Source organism: Macaca thibetana, chromosome 14, assembly GCF_024542745.1.
Source record: "Macaca thibetana thibetana isolate TM-01 chromosome 14, ASM2454274v1, whole genome shotgun sequence".
Lineage (NCBI taxonomy): Eukaryota > Metazoa > Chordata > Mammalia > Primates > Cercopithecidae > Macaca > Macaca thibetana.
The window spans coordinates 77,661,740-77,675,685 of NC_065591.1; the positions used below are offsets into that span (position 1 = coordinate 77,661,740).

General features: G+C 43.7%; 1 protein-coding gene across 11 annotated transcripts in view; it reads right to left on the bottom strand.

Moving 5' to 3' along the window:
* SYTL2 (synaptotagmin like 2) overlaps positions 1 to 13,946 on the bottom strand; it is a 161,740-nt gene that overhangs the window by 114,484 nt on the left and 33,310 nt on the right. For 4 of the 11 annotated variants that reach the window (XM_050755781.1, XM_050755779.1, XM_050755780.1 and 1 more), the window contains exon 1: positions 6,052 to 6,237. The exons of 4 other annotated variants lie outside the window; for them this stretch is intronic. The gene's annotated coding sequence lies outside the window, so the exon portion shown is untranslated. Of the gene's footprint in view, positions 1 to 6,051; positions 6,283 to 13,946 lie in introns of those variants that run through there. 3 more of the 11 variants (XM_050755786.1, XM_050755783.1, XM_050755778.1) reach the window with 2 other exon arrangements.

Here is a 13,946-nt window from a genome sequence, read left to right on the forward strand (position 1 = left end):
CCCTGATACCAAAGCCTGGCAGAGACACAACAAAAAAGGAGAATTTTAGACCAATATCCCTGATGAACATCGATGCAAAAATCCTCAATAAAATACTGGCAAACCGAATCCAGCAGCACATCAAAAAGCTTATCCACCATGATCAAGTGGGCTTCATCCCTGGGATGCAAGGCTGGTTCAACATATGCAAATCAATAAACGTAATCCAGCACTTAAACAGAACCAAAGACAAAAACCACATGATTATCTCAATAGATGCAGAAAAGGCTTTTGACAAAATTCAACAGCCCTTCATGCTAAAAACTCTCAATAAATTCGGTATTGATGGCATGTATCTCAAAATAAGAAGAGCTATTTATGACAAACTCACAGCCAATATCATACTGAATGGGCAAAAACTGGAAGCATTCCCTTTGAAAACTGGCACAAGACAGGAATGCCCTCTCTCACCACTCCTATTCAACATAGTGTTGGAAGTTCTGGCCAGGGCAATCAGGCAAGAGGAAGAAATAAAGGGTATTCAGTTAAGAAAACAAGAAGTCAAATTGTCCCTGTTTGCAGATGACATGATTGTGTATTTAGAAAACACCATCGTCTCAGCCCAAAATCTCCTTAAGCTGATAAGCAACTTCAGCAAAGTCTCAGGATACAAAATCAATGTGCAAAAATCACAAGCATTCTTATACAGCAGTAACAGACAAACAGAGAGCCAAATCATGAATGAACTCCCATTCACAATAGCTTCAAAGAGAATGAAATACCTAGGAATCCACCTTACAAGGGATGTAAAGGACCTCTTCAAGGAGAACTACAAACCACTGCTCAGTGAAATAAAAGAGGACACAAACAAATGGAAGAACATACCATGCTCATGGATAGGAAGAATCAATATTGTGAAAATGGCCATACTACCCAAGGTAATTTATAGATTCAATGCCATCCCCATTAAGCTATCAATGGCTTTCTTCACAGAATTGGAAAAAACTGCTTTAAAGTTCATATGGAACCAAAAAAGAGCCCACATTGCCAAGACAATCCTAAGCCAAAAGAACAAAGCTGGAGGCATCACACTACCTGACTTCAAACTATACTACAAGGCTACAGTAACCAAAACAGCATGGTACTGGTACCAAAACAGAGATATAGACCAATGGAACAGAACAGAGCCCTCAGAAATAATACCACACATCTACAGACATCTGATCTTTGACAAACCTGACAAAAACAAGAAATGGGGAAAGGATTCCCTATTTAATAAATGGTGCTGGGAAAATTGGCTAGCCATAAGTAGAAAGCTGAAACTGGATCCTTTCCTTACTCCCTATAGGACAATTAATTTAAGATGGACTAGAGACTTAAATGCTAGACCTAAAACCATAAAAACCCTAGAAGAAAACCTAGGTAATACCATTCAGGACATAGGCATGGGCAAGGATTTCATGTCTAAAACACCAAAAGCAACAGCAACAAAAGTCAAAATTGACAAATGGGATCTAATTAAACTAAAGAGCTTCTGCACAGCAAAAGAAACTACCATCAGAGTGAACAGGCAACCTACAGAATGGAAGAAAATTTTTGCAATCTACTCATCTGACAAAGGGCTAATATCCAGAACCTATAAAGAACTCAAACAAATTTACAAGAAAAAAACAAACAACCCCATCAAAAAGTGGGCAAAGGATATGAACAGACACTTCTCAAAAGAAGACATTCATACAGCCAACAGACACATGAAAAAATGCTCATCATCACTGGCCATCAGAGAAATGCAAATCAAAACCACAATGAGATACTATCTCACATCAGTTAGAATGGCAATCATTAAAAAATCAGGAAACAACAGGTGCTGGAGAGGATGTGGAGAAATAGGAACACTTTTACACTGTTGGTGGGACTGTAAACTAGTTCAACCATTGTGGAAAACAGTGTGGCGATTCCTCAAGGATCTAGAACTAGAAATACCATTTGACCCAGCCACCCCATTACTGGGTATATACCCAAAGGTTTATAAATCATACTGCTATAAAGACATATGCACACTATGTTTATGGCAGCACTATTCACAATAGCAAAGACTTGGAATCAACCCAAATGTCCATCAGTGACAGACTGGATTAAGAAAATGTGGCACATATACACCATGGAATACTATGCAGCCATAAAAAAGAATGAGTTTGTGTCCTTTGTAGGGACATGGATGCAGCTGAAAACCATCATTCTCAGCAAACTATTGCAAGATGAGAAAACCAAACACCGCATGTTCTCACTCATAGGTGGGAATTGAACAATGAGATCACTTGGACACAGGAAGGGGAACATCACACACCGGGGCCTATTGTGGGGATGGGGGAGGGGAGAGGAATAGCATTAGGAGATATAACTAATGTAAATGACGAGTTAATGGGGGCAACATACCAACATGGCACATGTATACATATGTAACAAACCTGCACGTTGTGCACATGTACCCTAGAACTTAAAGTATAATAAAAAATTTAAAAATTTAAAAAAATTAATAGCATACACGCATGCAATCCAAGTAACAAACAATAGCATCTGACACTTGATCCTTATAGTGACTCTGGTAAGTGAGGATAGAATTTGTTCATTATCATCAATTTACAGAAGAGGAAACCAGCTCAGAGAAGCCATCTGTCTTGCCCAAGGTCACACAGGTAACAAAATGTAATGCTGGGGCAATGACTTTCTCTAGGTCCCTTTTGAATTTTCTGCAAATTAGTTTGTGAATTTTCTGCTCAAATTTGGCACATCAGCAACACTAAAGAGCTACCTTCTGTTATATTTGAGATGTTTAGCAAGGAGTACAGTTCAACCCTGCATTTTCAACAGCAGCCCTATGGCCCAGCACTCATCTCTCCCAGAAGATAAATACAGGGAAATTATGAGGGGTGAACTTCGGGGCTCACAAACAAAATTAACCTTCATGATGCTTTTAATTTTAATAATTTATTTTCTACATTCTTTCAAAAACAATCTGAGATAGCTCTTAGCTCTGACAATAATTGAGTCAAAAGGGTTGTATTTACTTGTGTGTTTTTAAAATTTATTAATATAGATGCAAAGAAAAAGATTTGGAAGGATATATCCCAAGTTTTGCTTTATTTCTGAGTATAGATTTATTGATATCATTATTATAATTATTAGAGATAGAGTCTTGCTCTGTCACCCAGGCTGTAGTGCAGTCACATGATCTCAGTTCACCACAACCTCCGCCTCCCGAGTTCATGAGATTCTCCTGCCTCAGCCTCCTGAGTTTCTCACTGAGCTGGGACTACAGGCGCACGCCACCACGCCCAGCTAAGTTTTGTATTTTTAGTAGAGATGGGGTTTCACCATATTGGCCAGGCTGGTCTCGAACTGCTGACCTTGTGAACCACTTGCCTCAGCCTCCCAAAGTGCTGGGATTACAGACATTAGCCACTGCACCTGGCCTGGTATTATTATTAATGTTAATCTGGATCTTATTTTTTCTCCTGCAATGAATATGTTTAGTTTTGGTAACCAGAAAAACAATAAAGGATATTTTTATTTTAAAAACATTCTTCATTCCGAAAAGTGGGAAAAAGTGGATGTCTCCCCAGGGACTAGAGAAGCTCTATTACTGTGAACCAGATTGTGGAAAATTCAAACAGTAGTCTAAGCCCTCTAGAACCTTGGTCCTACTTCACCATCTGGGTACTTGAAGCCCCTAAGAATATACAACAATCTGCCAGGACACCAGTTTTATTCAGATATTTTAAAGAAAAAAACTTTACATTTTTAAATCAAAGTCAATATATTATGAAATCAAATGAAAAAATTGCATAAGTGCAGGAGCACGCGTTGGTCTTCTCTTCCATTGCAGGATCTTCTATGGAAAAGTTTGGTAAGCCCTAAGACAAACATTATAATCTTATACCCCCCAACTTTTGAGAGAGAGACAACCTCATTAATACCAAGTAAGTTCTCCTCTTAATTTAAAAAAAAAAAAAAAAGCCACATTTTTCTTCATCTACTGTATGTTTAAAAATTCTTTGTAGAACAGGTGACAAGCAAACATATTACCAGGGAGCTCTGGAAGCCTACAAGGGCACAGTTCACCCTACCTCCCCAAAGAGGAGAAACACCTAGACTAGCATCTGGGTTTTGAAGATGGTGGAACCTGGGCTTCCCCTAGGCTGCCTCACATTTCTACAAGGCAGCAGACTATTCTGCACAAGGTGCTAATTCATTCATTCCACAAGTGTTTATTGAGCAAAATCTGAAAAAGTCCTCTTAGGGGACAGTGGAATCATTCACCAACCAACGGTTAGGGCTAACGGGTCAGATGTGGACAATCAATCTTTCATTAGACCCCAAACCACCTCTAGGATAAAGCAAACAGGGCCCTGCCCCACCCATGCACTAGCAGCTGGGCAGGATTAGGGTAGGCCTTCTAGAACAGGACTGCTGCTGAGAGGCTAAGGCAGTCACGGATTACCTCCAGAATAACGGAAACTCCTGCACCATACACGACATAATAGCTCTAAGATGTTTTGCATAGTGCCTGACACCTGGTGAGAACTCAATAATGTTAGACATTTTTGCTGTCCTTATTCCAGCTTGCTTTTACTTAAGGAGCACAAAGAAAGTGTAAAATACACAGGTTTTAGAATCAGAGATTGGATTTGAATCCCAGCTATGCTACTTCCTAGCTAAGTGACTCAAGGAAGCAATCTTTCTGAGCCTGTTTCTCACCTATAAAATAGAGTATAGTATATCACCCCTCATGTAACTTTGTGAGAATTAAGGATATATCACATACAAAGGAGTGTCTGAGCCATGGTAAGTGCCCAGTAAACAACAGTCAACATTGCCCTACTGCCGTCCCCACACCTTCTCTTCTCCTTCCTAGCTGCTCTTGATGGGTTCTGCAATCTGATTTCACCTGGATACCACACTATGGGTGAGAAGAGGCAGAACTTCAGGGGTGGAGGAAAGTGAGGGGAGGGAAATGCTGGAGACCTTCTATAGAAATCCAGCCAAGTCTTCAGCTCCTTTCAATCATCCTACCCTATCTGGCTGCTCCATCCAGCAGACAGCAGGGGTCACCATCCTGGTGGGGAATGGCTGCCAACAGGGGGACGGGAAGCTGGATGGCAGTTTGCATCCACCCCGCCTTCCAGGGTCTGTCTGTCTGAAGCCCCACCGGGCTTCATCTGCACATCCCTGCGGGGCTGTGTGGCTCAGCGGGCTGACAGTGTGACTCACAGCCTGTTCTTATCTAGGCTTCTATCTCAACCCTGAGCCCAAAGCCCTGGAGGCTGCTGGTCACAAACCAGCACTAACTGAAAAGAAGAACTTTTCATTAAGGCAGGAAATGGAGCCCCTCAAGGTCAGAAGGGATTTATAAAGAGAGGAGGAAGGAAAGGGAAGAAGCGGCAGGATGGGTGCAGAGAAAGAGAGACCCACTTCCTATATGCTGGTAGAGCCCTGTGTCTTAGAAGCTAAAAACAGTTGTTTTTCCACTTTGAAGGATGATAAAGCCCACTCGTGTAGTTTATAGCTCGCCGTGGGACGAGGTGTGGGTATGGAAGAGAAATTCAAAACGAGTCCTATTTTCAAAGGAGAAATCATCATCCCCTGGCCGGCCCCTCCCAATACCCCATCTGTAAACAGGTCCTGACGCTCCTACCTTTCTGCACCTGAGCAATCTGAGGGGCAGTTACTCTGCAGCCAGGTCTCTCCAGCACCCAGCCTCAAGCCCAGGTCAGTCCCTGAAAGCCCCAGAAAACGCGACAGCTCCGCAGAACCCTCGCCTACCCCGGCATCCCAGCTTCCTGGCCGCCTGGGCAGCGGAGGTGGCTGTGGAGTAGGTGGGAAACTGAGGAAAGGAGCTTTCCCGGTGCCAAAACGCAGTTCCCATTTTAGAACTGGGAAGACTAAGGAACATCATTCTACACCACCTCCCTCACTTAACAGAGAAGGAAGCAGAGACCAAGAGAGGGAAACAAAGTTGCCCGAGGTAACACAGCGAGTGGGCAAAGTAGTGACTGGAACCCGAGTGCGCACCTCGGAGTCGCTGCCGGGCAGGGAGCGCGCCTCGCCGTCTCTCTCGTCTTCTGGCCACCGGCCCTCGGCCTGGCGGAGCAAACTGCGCAGCCCCCGGCGCGGCGCGTTACCTTCCCCAGGGTTGGGCGCTGCAAGCCTTCACTCTCCCGACGGGCGCTGGCGGCTTTGCCCGGCTCGCACGCGCGCGGCGCGGCCCGGGTGTAGCCCGGCCCTGTCAACGCAGAGCGGCGTGCGCGAGTCCCCCTGCCCAGCGGGCGGCTAGCAGCGCGCCGGGGGTGGTCCCGGATGCTCGGGCCAATGGCGCTTCGCCTGCTCCCCGCCCCGGCCCTCCCCCTGCCTCCTCGCGGGCACCCAGCGCCCGCCAGCGCCAGCCCTCTCCCCTTCCCTCTCTTCGCCCTCCGCCCCCGCCTGCTGCTTCTCTCCCGTTCCTAGCCTCCTTCTCAAGTGTACCTTGCCCCGAAACAACTTGTTTTCTGTGCAAATAAAGCAGCACTGTCGTTATTGTTATTATTATTTTTATCACGGCGCGTTAGGGGGCCTTGGAGCCCGAGAGCGTGGAGCAATAGGAGCCCCGGCACTCAGAGAGGGGACAGCCACCGCGCAGGGAAAGGGGCGCGGAGGGTATGGAGCCGGGTCATGGGGTAAGTTGCCTTAACCTTCGGGATGTCAATTTCCTCACGTGTGAAATAGAAGGGGGAAAAAACAATAAAGGCTTACGGGTTGTTGAGAGGACTAAATGAAGTGATGCTTTAAAATAGAATAATACCTACAGAAAGGTGAGGGTGTCATGTACTGCCTGAGCTACCTACTAGGGTATGCACAGAGGACTGGTAAGCTCCTAGAAGACGCTGTCTGGCAGGGAGGCAGACAATACAATACAGTAAATACAATATTGTGGTCGGGCGCGGTGGCTCACGCCTGTAATCCCAGCATTTTGGGAGGCCGAGGCAGGTGGATAACCTGAGGTCAGGAGTTCGGGACCAGCCCGGCCAACAGAGCAAAACTCTGTTCTAATTAGGAAAAAAGAAAAATTAGCCGGGTGTGGTGGTGAGCGCCCGCCGTCCCAGCTACTTAGGAAGCTGAGGCAGGAGACTCGCTTGAACCCGAGAGGCGGAGGCTGCAGTGAGCCAAGATCGCACCACTGCACTCCAGCCTGGGTGACAGAGCAAGACTCCATCCCAAAAAATAAATAAATAAATAAAATAATTTAGAAAATGTATCACGGCCCATTTTACAAGTTACCCATGATGGGGCCAGCCCAGGCAAACCTCAGCAGGTGAACCTTAGAGCCTTTTTCCTTATCATCTCCTGGACTAGTGTTGTCCATTCAACTGAGGGTGGCCCAGGTCTGCCTTTGGTTCTTCCAAAGGTCTTCCTTCTCCCAAACTTACAAATACTTACCCTCAAGGACCTCATGTAGTGCCCAGTGCAGGCTGCTAGCCTGGACCAAGAGTCCTGGCACTGTGCAGAGATGTATATTCTGGCTTTCATTCAGCCTTTGAGAACCTGGTATGTCCCTGTGCTGGGTGAGCACTCCACATGCAAAAGAGGAATAAGCCACTGGTCTTGCCTTTGAAGAGACAAATCTGTAAATAATTTCATTTTAGGGTAAGTGTTATAATAGGTTTACAAAGTGTTGCAGAGTCACTACACTGAAGGAGGCGGACAATAAAAACTTAAAAACAAAACAAATGTGACCAAGGTAGGCCTTGAAGGAGGGCTACAAATTAGGTCAGATTGAAGGGGTGACAGAACACTGGGTGCAGAGAGGCAGGCAGAGACATGGAGATGCCTGTTATATGTCATGGCTATTACACAGGATTTGGGACAATGAGGCAGAGATGAAGCTAAGGAGGTAGGTGGGCAGATGTTGGAGGAGTGGTTGTACCTGCCTTGCCTAGGGAAGCAGGCTGTGTCCTGTTGGTGATGGCTGCTAGCAAATGATTTTAGGCAGGGGAGTAGCATGACCTCAGATGCTTTTGGTACTTCGCTTTTATTGTTGATTGCACCTGTCTTGGTTATACCCTTCCTGCCCCTCTCTAGATCTGGAGGGCAGACACTGGGTCTTGCTCACCTCTGGGTGCCTTGCATCACCTAGCATAGGGCTTTGAAGGAACTAAATATATGCTGTTCCCAGTATCACTCCTCCCCTGGAAACAAATAGCAATGCCTAAATGCTAGAGAGGGTCACAGGATACTCGCTTCAGGTTGTGGGGCAGGCAAGTGGGGAGAAATTTTAAGGCAGGGTCTTGTTATGGCTCCCAATTCATCTAAATTTTGTATAACTCAGAGACTAAACCTTAGAGGTCTTGGCCAAGGTCCAAATGCTGTTAGAAATGTCCATTTCTAATAGGACCTTAGACCAATTACTCAACCTCCCTGTGCTTTAGTTTGCTCATTTGTTAGAGAGAAAATAATTGCACTGCTCTCTCAGGCCTACTGTGAAGATTAAAAGAAGATGCACATGTTTAGCACAATGCCTTGCACATATAGAGTGCTGAATAAGCCTTGGTTAACATGATCATATCAAGTCGGCAGTGGCCTGTTCCACTTATCCCATAGGAACCCTTCAAAATGGTTTGCATATAAGTGACACTTAAACTTCACAGAATTCTAGGTTGACACTGAAAGGGAAGGCAAGGGCCGGGCGTGGTGGCTCAAGCCTGTAATCCCAGCACTTTGGGAGGCCGAGACCGGCGGATCACGAGGTCAGGATATCGAGACCATCTTGGCTAACACGGTGAAACCCCGTCTCTACTAAAAAATACAAAAAACTAGCCAGGCGACGTGGCAGGCGCCTGTAGTCCCAGCTACTCGGGAGGCTGAGGCCGTAGAATGGCGTAAACCCGAGAGGCGGAGCTTGCAGTGAGCTGAGATCCGGCCACTGCACTCCAGCCTGGGCAACAGAGCGAGACTCCGTCTCAAAAAAAAAAAGAAAAAGAAAGGGAAGGCAAGATGGTAGGGATACCATGGTGTAAGGTTAAATGCACAGACTTTGGTGCATCTCCTGGCTCTACCACAGAACTCGCTGGGTGACTTTGGACAAGTCAGTTAAATTTCCTTCTTTCGCTGGGTGACTTTGGACAAGTCTCCTTCCTGCCTCCCTCCCTCCCTCCCTTCCCTCCTTCCTTCCTTCCCTCCTTCCCTCCTTCCCTCCTTCCCTCCTTCCTTCCTTTGTTGGCAGGGTCTCACTTTGCTGCCGAGGCAGTGGCACAAACACAGCTCACTGCAGCCTCAACCTCCCAAGCTCAAGCCGTCCTCCCACCTCAGCCTTCCAGGTAGCTGGGACTACAAGCATATACCACCACGCCCAGCTAATTATTGTATTCTTGGTAGAGATGTGGTTTCACAATGTTGACCTCTTGAGCTGAAGCAATCTGCCCACCTCAGCGTCTCTAAGTGTTGGGATTACGGGCGTGAGCCACTGCACCCAGCCTAAGTCACTTCTGTTAGTGATTGTTCTTCTATAAAATAGAAGTAGTCATATTACCTGCCCCATGCCAAGGAGATAACACATAACACATATAGCACATTGCCTGGCCCAAGGTAAGCTCTCAATTCATGTTAGCTAATGGTGTGATAATGGTTGGAAGAGAGTTATTATAGTTTTTGGAAAGAATAATCTCCATGCCTCTGCCTGCCTCTCTGTACCCCAGTTTTCTGTCACCCCTTCCATCTGACCTAACTTATAGCCCTCCTTCAAGATCTACCTTGGTTACATTTGAATTTAAGCTTTTATCGTTCCCCTCCTTCAGTGTATGTGACTGTAATTAATATACTGGAAAGCAGAAGTGTAATCCTGGAAAAAACTAAACCTACATGTAAAAGTTGGTGCTGGATCTGTGAAAACTAACTGGGACAGGAGTAGAAGTGAGCTTAGAAAACTGCAGGTGGGGCATGGGCTTGGAAGAGTTTTGTAGGTAGACTTATTTAAGTTGAGAACCCCTGTCTGAACAAGGATGAGATTCTTGTAGCTCTATGGAACTGAACAAAATGGAATATTGTTTGCAGAATTATGTATGACCACTCTCTGAGCTGCCTTCTTGGAATGGTGGAAGGCTGGTGCTTTTAAATGAGAATCTGAAATTTAACCCCTAACACGATCCAACAGTGACTTTGTAGAGTCACAGGCAAATTGCTAAATTGTTTAGTTTTATCAGCTAGTTAGTAAGTAAATATTCATTGGTAGCATAGGCTAGGTGTGGTTCCTTCAAGCTTGAAATATCCTCCCCTCTATTTCTGACCCAAGGAATCCTTCTTATGCATCAAGGCCTAGGACAAATGTCACAAGATTCGCCCTCCTAGACTGAATAAATTAATCCTTGCAACTTCTCCAATTCCCATGGTGTATTCCTCAAGCATTTTCTTGACATTGATTTCATCCTGTCTTTATAGTTACTTGTCACAGGATCTGCCACTCCTGACTAGTTTTAAAGCTCACCCACCTCAGGGACCCCTTCTTTCTCTTGTATTTCTTCTTACCACTTCCATCCTTCTCCCCACCTCATCTCTACCCAAAATGACTTATACACAATACGCACTAAATAAATACTTGATAAATTGCATTGACAAGCAGATCTCTCATAGTATGCATGTTACAAAGAGCGGCACTTTTGCCACAATGAAAAAGTAAAAGAACCTTTCTCTTAAAGACATGACTTTGTCTTTAAGCTATGTAAATTTATAACTTCTTAACCACCAGAAATTGTAGATATTGCTAAAATGCTATATAATTATATCTGGCATGGTAATGTGGTTAGATGACTTATACCAGTTAGGTATCAAATGTACAGCATATAAAACACACTTTAGTCATGGTACTGGGTCACCAAAGCAAGAATTTGGTTTTTTAAATAATTTGTAAATGCTGAATATCCTTTTAACTTTCAAAAGTACAAAACTTTGGCCTTGAATCAAATTGTGTTAGCAATCTCTCCACAGTCTTTAATAATGCCTTGAACTTCTACAGCTCTTTGTATTTTTCAAAGCCCTTTCACTTTGATTATCTTGTTTGATCTTCACTCAACCCTACGATGTAGGAAGGGCAGCTATTACTGTCTGCATTTTACAGATGAAGATAGGAGGCACATGAGAGGATCAGGCCCTTAAACCGAGGCCAAATGGCAAATGACAAAGTCAAGGTTAGAACCCAGGGATCTACTATACCAGAGGTATTTCATATATTCGTGAAGACTATGGCATCATTATTTATCATCTTTATGAGCAACAATCTCATATATTATAATTTGTAACCATGTGTATGTATTTTCATATGGCCTTCCTTTAAAAAGTAAAGAAAAACTGGCCAGGCACAGTGACTCATTCCTGTAATCCCAGCACTTTGGGAAGCCAAGGCTGGTGGATTGCTTGAGCTCAGGAGTTCAAGACCACCCTAGACAACATGGTAAAACCCCATCTCTACCAAAAGTACAAAAAAATAGCCAGGTGTGGTGGTGCACGCCTGTAATCCCAGCTACTTGAGAGGCTGAGGCAGGAGAATCACTTGAACCTGGGAGGCAGAGGTTGCAGTGAGCCGAGATCACACCACTGCCCTCCAGCCTGGGTGACAGAGTGAGACTCCTTCTCAATACATGAAAAATAAGGAAAGCAAAAGAAAAAGTAAAGAACAACTTTTGTAGTGATCACCTCCCTCAGATATGTATGTGTCGTCATCATTACTTATTACTTCAATGTCTTTCATCTGTGACTGTCAACGCTCTTTTTAAAAAACCTCTAGGTTTCCTCTATAAGTGTTTTAGAACAGATTTTGTTATTTTAATGTTTAATGACAAAACAAATATTACTTCAAAAAATAGAAGACCTCCACTTATATGAAGTACCTAGAATAGTCAAAAGCAAAGAGACAGAAAGTAGAATAGTTGTTACCAGGGGCTAGAGAGGAGAAGGTATTAGGGAGTTACTGTTTAATGGATATAGAGTCTCAGTGTGGGACAATGAGAAAGTTCTGGAGATGTTCTGCCTGCACGTTGCAGAACAATGTGAGTGTACTTCATACCACAGACCTGTACATTTTTAAATGGTTAGAATGGCTGGGTATGGTGGCTCATGCCTGTAATCCCAAGACTTTGGGACGCTGAGGCAGGAAGACTGCTTGAGCCCAGGAGTTTGAGACCAGCCTGGGCAGCATAGTGAGAACTGTTCTCTACAAAAAATAAAAATAAAAATAAAAAATAGCTGGACATGGTGGCATATGCCTGTGGTCCCGGCTACCCAGGAGACTGAGGTGGGAGGATCGCTTGAGTCTGGGAGGTCAAGGCTACAGTGAGCCATGATCATGCCACTAAACTTTCCAGCCTGGGTGACAGAGCAAAACCCTGTCTCAAAAAAAAAAAAAAAAAAAAAAAAAAAAAAACAAAGACCATCTTATAAGAGAGTCTCTCTGGTAGAAGAAGGCTAGTTATAATGTCATAACCCATGACCTTTTAGTTTTATTTATTTAATCTTTGAAATTCATCTTACCTAAGAGCCCCTCTGCACCTACTACAGAAGAGAAAACAGTAATCTGTGTAGGGACTCTTACTAACTTTTTAAAATAATCCAGAATGGGGTTGAACACTTGGGTGACAGAGTGAGATCCTGGTAGACTATTACAGCTACTACTATTTGAGTGCTTCCTACCCGCCGGGAGCTAGACTAAATTCGTGTATACCCATTATTTCATGTAATTATCTAAGCAGCTCTCAGTGGTTACAGATGAGAAGTTGAGTTATATGAGGGTTTAGTTACTTACCCAAGGATACACAGCCTGTGCTGTTTAAAATGGTAGCCACCAGTCCCCTGGGGCTAGTGACTAGTCTAGATTGAGATATATTGTAAGTATAAAATACACACACACACACCCCTCATCAATAATTTTGTATTGATTACATGTTGAAATGAAATTTTGAATATATTAAATTAAATGAAATGTTATCAAAATTAATTTCATCTGTTTCTTTTTACTTCCTAGTGTGGCTACTAGAATATTTTAAATTAAATATGAGGCTTATATTATATTTCTTTTGGAAAGGGCTGCTTAAAGCTGACTGGGTAACTTTCTCTACCTCAGTTTTCCCACTTGGGAGAAGAGGCAGTCAGCTCTGTTTCTCATTGTTTCAGTAGCAAGTTCTCCCATCACCTCCTTCCTACCATGGTGCCACATCCAGAGAGGCACCTGTGAGTTATTGTATACAGGATAAGAGAGTCATGTTGAACGATCTTACCTCTGTGTTAGTTACTCTGCTTTAGAATTCAAAGCACAATAATTACAAAATGTTATCATTGCTACTGACTGGGGTTTTATCCCCTGTTCTTTTCAAGTACAGAAGGACAGAAGGACCTTTGTTCCTTTGTTTCTTTCTTTCTTTTCTTTTTTTTTTTTTTTTGGAGTGCAGTGGTGTGATCTTGGCTCACTGCAACCTCTACCTCCCAGATTCAAGCGATTTTCTTGGCTCAGCCTCCCAAGTAGTTGGAATTACAGGCGTGCACCACCAGGCCCAGCTAATTTTTGTATTTTTAGTGGAGACAGGACCTCACCATGTTGGCCAGGCTGTTCTTGAACTCCTGACCTCAAGTGATCCACCTTCCTTGGCCTTCCAAAGTGCTGGTATTATAGGCGTGAGCCACTATGCCTGGCCAGAGGAACCTTGATTAACCATACACTACAAGGATGAAGTGCCTGGTGCACATGAAACATACACATAAAACATAATTTTGTTCCATCCCTTGTTTACTCAATTACTCATTCATGTACTTATTTCATATTATAAATATTTATTGAATGACCATTATATATGGTATATTGCTATGAAGAATTCAAAGATGAATCAGATTAGGGTTTGCTGTTGATTCTCTTTCAAAAATAGTTTACTTCCTTGCTTTTTATATTGAATATC